This window comes from Sus scrofa, chromosome 14 (assembly GCF_000003025.6).
Source record: "Sus scrofa isolate TJ Tabasco breed Duroc chromosome 14, Sscrofa11.1, whole genome shotgun sequence".
Taxonomy (NCBI): domain Eukaryota; kingdom Metazoa; phylum Chordata; class Mammalia; order Artiodactyla; family Suidae; genus Sus; species Sus scrofa.
Window position 1 is genome coordinate 1569351 of NC_010456.5, and position 13192 is coordinate 1582542.

General features: G+C 39.4%; 1 long non-coding RNA gene across 4 annotated transcripts in view; it reads left to right on the top strand.

Moving 5' to 3' along the window:
* The window catches only part of LOC106505879, a 151241-nt gene that overhangs the window by 123826 nt on the left and 14223 nt on the right, over window positions 1-13192 (top strand). For 2 of the 4 annotated variants that reach the window (XR_002338443.1, XR_002338444.1), the window contains one exon: window positions 644-1373. The exons of the other annotated variants lie outside the window; for them this stretch is intronic. This is a non-coding gene — a long non-coding RNA (uncharacterized LOC106505879). Of the gene's footprint in view, window positions 1-643; window positions 1374-13192 lie in introns of those variants that run through there. 4 annotated transcript variants of the gene reach the window in all.

Consider the following 13192-nt stretch of genomic DNA (forward strand, 5'->3'; position numbering starts at 1 on the left):
CAAATGACCAAAAACCAGGGGCTGGGATTGTTTGTTACGGCATTGGTAATTGCCTCTTAGCTTTCTTGGTACAGAGGTAACTCTCTTTTCTTCTTTACGGGTTTGGGGCTCACTAACCTCAGAAGATGATAATCCCAAGCATAGAGACGGGTCCAAAGTAGACACCAAATTAAATAATTCAGTAAAAATTAGCTGAATCAGAAAGTGATGGGACTGTATCTTATTTGTCAGGCGCTGTTACTTATACTATTTCCAAATCTCAACTTCATCCTATATCATCTTGGTTTAATGGATGAGGAAATAGAGATTTAGAAAGTGTAAATAAATATTCCAAACTTCCTAGCTGTGCAACAGGGTTTGAACCCAGGGCTGGCTCAGAAATATAAGCTTTAATTTTTTTTTTTTTTTCCCTTTCTGGCCATGCCCGAGGCATGTGGAAGTCTCTGGGCCAGAAGTGGAACCCATGCCACAGCGGCAACCTAAGTCATAGCAGTGACAATGCTAGATCCTTAATCCTTAACCCACTGAACCAAAAGGGAACTCTGGAAATACATGCTTTTTAAAGGGAAATGTGGGTGGGGAAAAATACAGCCTGTAGTTTGTTAATGTTTCTTTTAATGAGAACCTGTGTCTTTTCTTCAAGGTATTAGCCATGGAATATTGGATTTTCCTGCCCTATAAGCCTCTGGTGGTCCAGGAAAGTGAGAGTGGGGAAGGGGCAATGCAGATGAGAGTTAATTTCAGTCTTCTGGTTATAAATGTCCAGTGGTAGATTCCACGGCTTTCCTTGGCCGTCCTGTTTCTGCAGGTTCTCCGGTATGTCTGCTCACCCTCGCTGGGTCCATGAAACACACCCATGAACTTCATCATCCCTTATTCTTGTGATAGCACCTGGGCATAATTTTCTCCTCACTCAACGATACTGTATGACTCAGCATCTGCTGAGGACACATCAGTTCTATGAGAAACTAGCAGATTGGAAAATGAAGCATCCAGCGCTGCGAGAGGACCGTTCTCTGGCACTCATTCTGACCTCAGGTTCCTCTGATCTCATATTTATGAACAGAAGTCAGAAAAAGGCATTTGGGAGTCCAGAATGTATGGAGCAGTTTGTACATGAAACAAGTGACCCTAAGATCCAGAATCTTCTATATCCTGCCAATCACACCAGTTTTTTCACCTCTCCTTGTGCTAAGGGCTTCTTGGGTCAATAACAGGGGGCCTAAATGTTCCAGATCTTTATCACATGCTGTGAGCTCAGAAATGTGACTCCTGTGCAAGTGGAAAAAAGACTGGTGGTCTAGTAAGTTTTAAAATTTGTCCTACTAGGAGTTCCCTTTTTGTCTCAGTGGGTTAAGAACCTGACTAGTATACATGAGGATGTAGGTTTGATCCCTGGCCTGACTCAGTGGGTTAAGGACCTGGCGTTGCCGTGAGCTGTGGTGTAGGTCACAGACACGGCTCTGATCTGGCGTTGCTGTGGCTGTGGTGTAGGCTGGCAGCTACAGCTCCAATTGGACCCCTAGCCTGGGAACCTCCATATGCTGCAGGTGAGGCCTTAAAAAGAAAAGAAAAATTTTCCTACTAGAATTAAACACATACAGTAGACCAGAGAATAAATACATATATTTAAAAGATATATATACACATACATATATACTTACATATATGCATATGTGTGTGTGTGTGTGTGTGTGTGTGTGTGTGTATGTAATCTTTTTAAAAAAAGTTTTGAGAAGCAGCTAGTGAAGAAACCCAGCATGTTCCTCTAGCAGGGTGGCAGGCACCTGAGGCTGCCAGTACCTGTCCTGGGCCCGTGGGCATCACTGTAGGCCTTTGCTCAGCTACCAGGGCTGGCCCCAGTGGTAGCTTCTCCCCTGGCGGCCATAAGCCCACAGAAAGGTGACTGCTGGAGGGCCATGCGTTTAAGGCAGGGGGAACACGGTCGGTAAATCTGCAAACAACAAACACAAAAGAAATCCATCCTTAGCTCTTTCACTGGGGGCTTGTGTGCCTTTGAGGCCAGTTGCATGGTACTGGGCCTGCTTTCGGCAATGTGAACCAATAACTGGCTCACCACTCAGGGCCTCCTATGGTTTTGCACACAGAGAGATTTTGAATTGGGGGCAAAGATCCTAGGAACTCTTGTTGGTTGGCAGAGCCCTTGCTGTGTCTGGGCACATCTCCCTGATGGACAACCCAGGCTTTCAGCTCTACCACCCAGACTGGCTCTGGGCTGCAGCCACGGCCTAAGGGATTGGTCTCTGGGGCTGAATATGCTTTCAGCTGCGGCAGGGGGGCTGGGGGTGGGTGGGTGGGTGGTTGGGGTGTCTTCTCAGTTTATTAGATGCATAGCAACACTTTCTGGTAATAGTTTTAATTCTACATTATTTTTTTCTGTGTCGAATTATTTACTTAAAAATTGTGGTAAATTCTGCATAAAATTTATCATTTTAGCCATTTTTAAGTCTACAGTTCAAGGGCATTGATTGGCATTGTTGTGCAACCATACCACCATCTATCTACAGAATTTTTTTATCTTGCAAAACTGAAACTCTGCACCCAATAAACACTAACTCCTCATTCCTCCTCCCCTGTCCCCTAGCAACCAGCCTTCTGCTTTCTCTCTCTATGAATCTGAATTCTCTAGGAACCTCATGTAAATGGACTTGTACAGTATTTGTCCTTTTGTGACTGACTTATTGCACTTAGCATAAGGTCCTCAAGGGCTTTCCACGTTGCAGCCTGTGTCAGAATTTTCTCCCTTTCTAAGACTGAACAACATTCTATTCTGTGGATGGACTATATTTTGTTTATCTATCCAGTTACTGATAGACACTTGAGCTACTTCCACTTTTTGGACATTTTGAATAATGCTGTTGTGAAGATGGGTGTAAAAGTAGCTCTTTGTGTTCCCATTTAATTCTGCATGACTTGCGTTCTTCATTGAAACAAGAACACTCCGAACTTAGCTAAGTCCCTTTTCCTTCCTCATAAAATAAATGAAAGTGACTGCTTCTGACACTGGATGATAGCATTTTATTAATACTCTGACAACCCAGTATATGCTATTCTTTTTTCAATAAGTGAATAATAAGACAAAGCAGTTGAGAGTATTAAAATGCCAAAGGTGTATTTTGGAGAAGTAACAAGGGTGATTGAAACAATATTAAAAAAAATCATTTGACCCACTGAATTCTCAGATCTAATCACATCGAGATTTTTTTTTTCAACATAAGCCCTACAGATTGTGACTGAATCATTCAGTTCAAGTGCAAGGTTCTGACCCTCTGAGCCCTGCAAGGGGTGGTGCTATGCTAGCCTTTGTGTAACCAACTGCAGAGGAAGTTACCCATGCAAGACTACAGTAACCGGCCACATTAACCTGGGAAAACTCTCCAGCCATACTGGCCAATAAAGTAAAAAAGAAAACCAGAACAAGTACTACTAGGGTAATAAAACAAGCACATAGCTTCTTATGCAGGCTTCCCGCTGACTCGGAAGGGTTGACTGAAATGGATCCTGGCACAGTCCTGAGGAGAAGTTGCTCAGGAAGCCTGTGACTGGACAGATCAGTGCGGACCCTGAAGATCTGGATTGAGGTCATTGAGAGGTCATGGCCAGCAAGTCACAGTGGCAAGAGGGGAACTTGCATAGCAGGTGAAGTCTATGAGTGCAGGAGACCAATGTTGCCTTGGGTTTTGTGCCACTCCATGCAGTGTGTTGGCAGGGTCGTGGGGTCCTTGAACACCCAATGGCCCACTAAGAGACACCTGCAAAAGTTGCAAAGGTCCAAGAGAGATCAGAATGCTATACACTGTGAATTTATTCTTCAAAAGTGAAGAAAAAATAAAGACTTTTTCTGACAAATAAATTTGAGGGAATTTGTTGCCAGTAGATCTGCCTTGCAAGAAATGGTAGAAGTTCTTTAGAGAAAAGGAAAACAATTTGATAAGAAACTCAGATCTACATAAAGAAGGGAAGAACACTGAAGAAGGAATAAGCACAGGTAAAATAAAAAAACAGGGTTTTTATATTCTTAATTTTTTTTTTTTTTTGTCTTTTTGCCTTTTCTAGGACTGCACCTGTGTGGCATATGGAGGTTCCTAAGCTAGGGGTTGAATCAGAGCTGTAGCCGTCGGCCTACGCCACAGCCATAGCAATGTGGGATCCGAGCTGCGTCTGTGACCTATACCACAGCTCACAGCAACACCAGATCCTTAACCCACTGAGCAAGGCCAGGGATCGAACCTACAACCTCATGGTTCCTAGTTGGATTCATTAACCACTGAGCCACAATGGGAACTCCGTTTTTTTTTTTTTTATTCGTAATTGATCTAACAGATAACAGTTTATTCAAGAGTCTAGCAGTGATGAATTTGATTAGGTATTTTATATATGTTTATATGTGCTTATATGTAAGTGAAATGAATGAAAGTAATGATACCAGGTATAGGAAAAATAATTTAAGATTATTTTGTTGTTATAAAATACATTACATGAGAAGTGAAACTGGACTTGGATTAATTGTAAATGTATATTTCGAACTTCAGAACAACCACTAAAAAAAGTAAAGGGGAGAAAAGTATAATTGATAGAAAGGAGAGAAAATGGAATTATATAAAATACTCAGTTAAAACCATAATATGCAGAAAAGAGTCATAGACAAAAATAGGAGCAAAGAACAAAGGCATTAGATACAAAACAGTAATAAATATGGTATACATTAATCCAACTTTACCAAAAATCTCTTTGAATTTCAAAGGTCAAAATGTGCCAACAAAGAGACAGAGATTGTCAGAGTGGATCAAAATGCATGATCCAACTATATCTTATCTACAAGAAATCCATTTTAAATATAAAGACACATATGGATGTAAATAAAGGAATGGAGAGAAATAAATCTTTTTCTTTTTTTTTTTTTTTTTTTTTTTTTGGCTTTTTGCTATTTCTTTGGGCCGCTCCCGCGGCATATGGACGTTCCCAGGCTAGGGGTCGAATCGGAGCTGTAGCCACCGGCCTACGCCAGAGCCACAGCAACGCGGGATCCGAGCCGCGTCTGCAACCTACACCACAGCTCACGGCAACGTCGGATCGTTAACCCACTGAGCAAGGGCAGGGACCGAACCCGCAACCTCATGGTTCCTAGTCGGATTCGTTAACCACTGCGCCACGACAGGAACTCCGAGAAATAAATCTTATTAACACCCATCAACAGAAAGTTTAAGTAGCTTACATTAATTTTAGACAAATCAGATTTCAGGTCAAGAGATGTATCAGAGATAAAGAGGGACATTACATAATTAATACAGCAAGAAAACATCAATTACTTCATCCCATAATAGTAGATTACACATTCTTCTCATGCATATAAGGGACATTTATCAAAATAGATTCCCAATCTGGGCCATAAAATATTTTAACAAATTTAAATAAATAGAAATCATACAATGTATGCTCTCAAAACACAATGGTATCTAACTAGAAATTAGGAGTTCCTATGCTGGCTCAGAGGTTAACAAAACCGACTAGCATCAATGAGGACTTGGGTTCAATCCCTGGCCTTGCTCAGTGGGTTAAGGATCCAGTGTTGCTGTGAGCTGTGGTGTAGGTTGCAGAAGTGGCTCAGATCCCACATTGCTGTGGCTATGGTGTAGGTCGGTGATGGCTGGCAACTACAGCTCCAATTGGACCCCTCGCCTGGGAACCTCCACATGCTGTGGGTGCAGCCCTAAAAAGACAAAAAACAAAACAAAACAAAACAAAAAAAAGCTCTAGAAATTAATAACAGAAAAATCCAGCAATGTGTTGAGATCAAATAACATACTTCTAAATAACACATGAATTTAAAAAAAAAAAAGAGGAATTTCAAAGTATTTTGGCCAAATGAAAATGAAAATGAAACTTAACAGAGTTCCTATCATGGTGCAGTGGAAACGAATCCATTTAGGAACCATGAGCTTGTGGGTTCACTCTCTGGCCTTGCTCAGTAGGTTAAAGATCTGGCGTTGCTGTGAGCTGTGGTGTAGATCATAGACATGGCTCAGATCTGGCATTGTGGTGGCTGTGGTGTAGGCTGGCACCTATAGCTCCAATTAGACACCTATCCTGGGAATATCAGTATACTGCAGGTGTGGCCCTAAAAAGCAAAAAAAAAAAAAAAAAAAATTATTAAGACTTGTGGGATGTATCAAAAGCAGTGCTTACATGGAAAATTATAGCATTGTATGCATATATTAGAAAAGAGGTTCTAAAATTAATCATTTAGACTTCCATATTTTTTTCAGATTTCGTAATTCATTTATTTATTTATTTTTCTATTTTTTATTACTCAAATGAATTTATCACATATGTAGTTGTATAATGACCATAAAAATCTGATTTCACAGGATTTCTATCTGACAGCCCAAGCACATACCTCCACCCCCCAAACTGTCTCCTCCAGAGACCATAAGTTTTTCAAAGTCTGTGAGTCAGCATCTGTTCTTCAAAGAAGTTCAGTCTGTCCTTTTTTCAGATTCCACATGTCAGTGAAAGCATTGGATGTTGGTGTCTCATTGTATGGCTGACTTCACTTAGCATGATAGTTTCTAAGTCTATCCGTGTTGCTAAAAATGCCTGTATTTCGTTCTTTTTAATGGCTGAGTAATATTCCATTGTGTATATGTACCACTTCTTCTTGATCCACTCCTCTGTCGATGGACATTTAGGTTGTTTCCATGTCTTGACTATTGCAAATAGTGCTGCAATGAACATTGGAGTACATGTGTCTTTGTGAGTCATGGTTTTCTCTGGATAGATGCCCAGGAGTGGGATGGCTGGGTCAAATAGTGGTTCTATTTTTAGTTTTCTGAGGAATCTTCATACTGTTTTCCACAGTGGTTGCACCAATTGACAATCCCACCAACAGTGTACTAGGGTTCCTTTTTCTGCACACCTTCCTCTCCAGCACTTATTGTTTGTAGACTTTTTGATGATGGCCATTCTGGCAGGTATAAGGTGGTACCTCATAGTGGTTTTGATTTGTGTTTCTCTAAGAATGAGTGATGTTGAACATCTTTTCATGTGTTTCTTGGCCATCTGTATGTCTTCTTTGGAGAATTGTTTGTTTCAATCTTTTGCCCATTTTTTGATGGGGTTGTTTGGGGTTTTTTTTTTTTTTTTTTTTTTTTTTTTTTTTTTTGGTATGGAGCTGCAGAAGGTGTTTATAAATTTTGGAGATTAATCCCTTGTCAGTTGATTCATTCACAAAGATTTTCTCCCATTCTGTAGGTTGTCTTTTTGCTTTGTTTAGGGTTTCCTTTGCTGTGCAGAAACTTTGATATTTGATTAGGTCCCATTTGTTTATTTTTGTTTTTATTGTCAATACTCTAAGAGGTGGATCTGAGAAGATGTTGCTGTCCTTTATGTCAGAGAGTGTTTGGCCTGTGTTTTCCTCTAAGAGTTTGATAGTGTCTGGTCTTATATCTAGGTCTTTAATCCATTTGGAGTTTATTTTTGTGTATGGTGTAAGGGAGTGTTCTAATTTCATTCTTTTCCATGTGGCTGTCCAGTTTTCCCAGCACCACTTATTGAACAAGCTGTCCTTTCTCCATTGTCTATCCTTGCCTCCTTGGTCATAGATGAGTTGGCTGTAGCTGTGTGGGTTGAATTCTGGGCTTTCTATCCTGTTCCACTGATCTATATTTCTGTCTTCATGCCAGTACCATATGGTTTTGATGATTGTTGTGTACAGTCCGAAGTCTGGGAGCCTGATTCCTCCAGCTCCATTTTTCTTTTTCAGGATGTCTTTGGCTATTCTGGGTCTTTTGTGCTTCCAAACAAACTTGAAAATATTTTGTTCAAGTTCTGTGAAAAATGTCCTTGGTAATTTGATAGGGATCGCATTGAATCTGTAGCTTGCCTTGGGTAGTATAGTCAATTTGATAATATTAACTCTTCCAATCCACGAGCATGGTATATCTTTCCATCTATTTGTGTCATCTTTTATTTCTTTCATCAGTGGCTTATAGTTTTCAGAGTACAGGTCTTTTGTCTCTTTATGTAGATTTACTCCTAGGTATTTTATTCTCTTGGATGTGATGGTAAACAGGATTGCTTCCCTAATTTCCTTTTCCGCTCTTTCATTGTTAGTGTATAGAAATGCCGTGGATTTCTGTGTATTGATTTGTATCCTGCGACTTTGCCAAATTCGTGGATGAGCTCTAACAGTTTTCTGGTAGAGTCTTTAGGATTCTCTAGGTAGAGTATCATGTCATCTGCAAATAATGATAGTTTTACTTCTTCCTTTCCAATTTGGATTCCTTTTATTTCTTTTACTTCTCTGATTGCTGTGGCAAGGACTTCCCAAACTATGTTGAAGAGTAGTGGCAAGAGCGGATATCCTGGTCTTGTTCCTGATCTCAGCAGGAATTCTTTCAGCTTTTCACCATTGAGAATGATGTTCGCTGTGGGTTTGTCATATATGGCCTTTATCATGTTGAGTAGGTTCCCGCTATGCCCACCTTCTGAAGGGTTTTTATCAGAAATGGGTGTTGGATTTTGTCAAAGGCTTTTTCTGCGTCTATTGAGAGGATTGTATGGTTTTTATTCTTCAGTTTGTTAATGTGGTGTATCACACTGATGGATTTGCGGATATTGAAGAATCCTTGCATCCCTGAGATAAATCCCACTTGATCATGATGTACAATCCTTTTAATGTATTGTTGGATGCAGTTTGCTAGTATTTTGTTGAGGATTTTTGCATCTATGTTCATCAGTGACATTGGCCTGTAGTTTTCTTTTTTTGTAGTAACTTTGTCTGGCTTTGGTATCAGGGTGATGGTGGCCTCACAGAATGAGTTTGGGAGTATCCCTTCCTCTGAAATTTTTTGAAATAGTTTCAAAAGGATAGGTGTTAGCTCTTCTCTAAATGTTTGATAGAATTCACCTGTGAAGCCGTCTGGTCCTGGACTTTTGTTTGTTGAAAGTTTTTTAATCACAGTTTCAATTTCATTACTTGTGATTGGTCCATTCATCTCTATTTCATCTTGATTTAGTCTTGGAAAATTGTACTTTTCTAAGAATTTGTCCATTTCTTCAAGGTTTTCCGTATCATTGGCATATAGTTGCATATAGTAGTCTCTTATGATCCTTTATATTTCTGTGATGTCCGTTGTTACTTCTTTTTCATTTCTAATTTTATTGATTTGAGTCCTCTCTCTTTTTTTCTTGATAAGTCTGGCTAGGGGTTGATCAATGCTGTTGATCTTTTCAAAGAACCAGTTTTCATTTCATTGATCTTTTCTATGGTTTTCTTAGTTTGTATTTCATTGATTTCTGCTCTGATCTTTATGATTTCTTTCCTTCTGCTAACTTTAGGTTTTGACTGTTCTCTCTCGAGCTGTTTTAGATGTAAAGTTAGCTTGTTTATTTGAGCTTTTTCTTGTTTCCTGAGGTGGGCTTGTATTGCTATAAACTTTCCTCTTAGAACGGCTTTTGCTCCATCCCATAGGTTTTGGAGTGTCATATCTTCATTGTCATTTGCTGCTAGGTATTTTTTAATTTCCTCTTTGATTTCCTCAGTGATCCGTTGGTTGTTTAGTAGCATGTTGTTTAGTCTCCATGTGTTTGTATTTTTTGCAGTTTTTTTTTTTTTTCTTGTTGATTTCTAGTTGTATAGCGTTGTGGTTGGGAAAGATGCTTGATATGATTTCAATTTTCTTAAAGTTACCGAGGTTGGATTTGTAGCCCAGGGTGTGATCAATCTTAGAAAATGTTCCATGTGCACTTGAGAAGAATGTGTATTCTGTTGCTTTTGGATGGAATGTCCTATAAATATCTATTAAGTCCATCTGGTTTAATGCATCATTCAGGGCCTGTGTTTCCTTATTGATTTTCTGTCTGGTTGATCTGTCCATTGCTGTAAGTGGGTGTTAAAGTCCCCCACTATTATTGCATTATTGTCGATTTCTCCTTGGTTGTTAGCAGTTGCCTTATATATAGTGGTGAACCTATGTTGGGTGTGTAGATATTTAAAATTGTTATATCTTCTTCTTGAATTGATCCTTTGATCATTATATAATATCCTTCTTTGTCCTTTAAAGTCTTCAAAGTCTATTTTGTCTGATATGAATATTGCTACTCCAGCTTTCTTTTGATCCCAGCTTGCATGAAATATTTTCTTCCATCCTCTCCCTTTCAATTTGTATGTGTCCCTAGAAGTGAAGTGGGTCTCTTGAAGACAGCATATATATGGGTCTTGTTTTTGTATCCATTCAGCCAGTCTCTGTCTTTTGGTTGGGGCATTTAGTCCATTAATATTTAAGGTAATTATTGATATGTATGTTCTTATTGCCATTGTATTAATTGCTTTGGATTTTTGTTGTTGTTGCTCTTTTTTCTTTCCTTCTTCTCTTGTTCTTTTCTGCCTATAGAAGTTCCTTTAGTATTTGTTGTAAGGCTGGTTTAGTGTTGCTGAATTCTGTCAACTTTTGCTTCTCTGTGAAGGTTTTGATTTCTCCTTCAAATCTGAATGAGAGCCTTGCTGGGTAAAGTAATCTTGGTTGGAGGTGTTTTCCTTTCATCACGTTAAGTATATCATGCCATTCCCTTCTGGCCTGCAGAGTTTCTGCTGAAAAATCTGCCAATAACTTTATTGGGGTTCTCTTGTATGTTGTTTCTTTTCCCTAGCTGCTTTCAAGATTTTCTCTTTGTCTTTAATTTTGGTTAGTTTGATTAATATGTGTCTCAGTGTATTCCTCCTTGGGTTTATTTTATATGGTACTCATTGTGCTTCCTGGATTTGAGTGAGAGATTCCTTTCCCATGTTAGGAAAGTTTTCAGCTATTATCTCTTGGAATATTTTTTCTGGCTCCTTCTCTCTCTCTTCTCCTTCTGGAACCCCTATAATATGGATGTTGTTGCAGTTAATGTTGTCCCAGAGGTCTCTGAGACTCTCTTCATTTCTTTCCAATCTTTTTTCTTTTCTGTTCTGCATCCGTAATTTCTACTAATCTGTCCTCCACCTTGCTTATTCATTCTTTTGCCTCCTGTATTCTGCTGTTAGCTGCTTCTAGTGAATTTTTTATTTCAGTTATTGTATTTTGCATCTCTTCTCGTTTAAGTTTTATATCTTGTATCTCCTTGGTCAGTGTTTCCTGTAAGTTATCCACCTTTGCCTCCAGTTTATTTCCAATGTCTTGCATCATCTTCAGCAGGGCTGGAGGTTGAGAATCTCCTCATCGCTTAGCTGATTTTCTGGGGTTTTTCCTTTCTCCCTCATCTGAGCTATAGTTTTCTGTCTTTTCATTTTTATAGGTTTTTGGTGTGGTGACCTTTTTACAGATAATAGAGTTGTACCCTCTCTTACTTCTGATGTCTGCCCCCCTGTGGCTGAAGTCAGTAGAGGGGCTTGCTGTAGGCTTCCTGATGGGAGGGGCTGATGCCTGCCCACTGGCAGGTGGAGCTGATTCTAATCCCTCTGGTGGGTGGGGCTTAGTCTCTGGATGGGATTAGGGGCAGCTGTGTTCCTGAGGGGTCTTTAGGTAGCCTGTTCACTGAAGGGCAGGGCTGTGATCCCACCTGAATTGTTGTTTGCCCTGGGGCTTCTCAGCACTGACTGATGGGTGGGGCCAGATTTTTCCAAAATGGCCCCCTCTAGAGAAAGGCAGCTGCTGAATATTCCTGAGAGCTTTGCTTTCAATATCCTTCCCTCACAACAAGGCACATTCACCCCTGTTTTCCCAGGATGTCCTCCAAGAACTGCAGTCAGCTTTGACACAGATTCCTATGTTGACCTCTCTCTGCCCTGAGACCCAGTGCACATGAAAGTCCATGTGCACCTTTTAAGAATGGGGTCTCTGTTTCCCCCAGTCCTGTGGAGCTCCTGTGCACAAGCCCCACTGGCCTTCAATGCCAGATGCTCCAGGAGCTCTTTCTCCCAGTGCCAGATGCCCACACGTGAGAGTTTGATGTGGGTCTCAGAACTCTCACTCCTGTAGGTGAGTCTCTGTGAACCAGTTAGTTTCAGTCTGTGGAGCTTCCCACCTGGGAGGTATGGTTGTTTATTTATATTATGAAATCGCCCCTCCTACCTCTTGATGTGTCCTCCTCTTTTTCTTCTGCAGTAGGATATCTTTTTTAAGGTTTTCAGTCCATTTGGGTGAAGAATGCTCAGTTTTTAGTTGTGGCTTTTGTTGTTTTTAGGAGAGAAGTTGAGCTCCAGTCCTTCTATTCTGCCATCTTAATCCCAGAAAGATTATCTTAGGCTTCCATTTTTAAGAAACTAGGAAAAGAAGAGAGAATTAAATTCAAAGTAAGCAGAATAAAAGAAATAATAAAAATTGAGGAGAAATAAATGAAATTGAAAATAAATCAATAGAGGAAATCAACAAAATCATAGATGGTTCTTTAAAAAAGATTAATAAAATTTATAAGCCTTTACTGGGAAAGGAGAGAGGACATAAATTAATATTATCAAAATTTATTATGATCACATGTGCTCTAAGATGATAATGAAAGAATACTCTGAGTGACACTTCGCCCACAAATTGGATAACCTTGATGAAATGGGCAAATTCCTTCAAGGATACAATTTGACAAAACTTACATATGAAGAAATAGACAATTTAAAGGGTCCTATATATATTAAAGATATTGAATCAACAGTTAGTGACCTTCCTAAACAGGCCCAGATTAGTTCACCTGTGATTTCTACTAAACATTTAAGGAAGACATTATACAAATTCTCTATAATCTCTTCCAGAAGATAGAATAAGATGTGCCCTAACTTACTCTTTGGGACCAGCATTACTCCAATACCAAAAGCAGACATTACAAGAAAATTTCAGACTATTACATCTCATGAATGTAGATGCAAAATTTTTCAACCAGTAATAGCAAATTGAATCCAAAAATGTGTAAGGAAAATTATACACTATGACAAAGTGTGATTTATCCCACATATACAAGTCTGTTTCAACAGCTGAAAATCAACTAATGTAACCCATCACATCAATAGGCTAGAGAAGAAAAATCACATAAGCACATCAGTAGATGAAGAAAAAAAAAAAAACAGTTGACAAAATCCAGTACCCACTCATGCAAAAAACTCTCAGCAAAATATCAATCAAGGGGAAACTTCCTCATCATTTAAGAAAAACCTACACCTAAGATCATACTTAATGGTGAGAAACTTCAAGCCTTCCTGCTA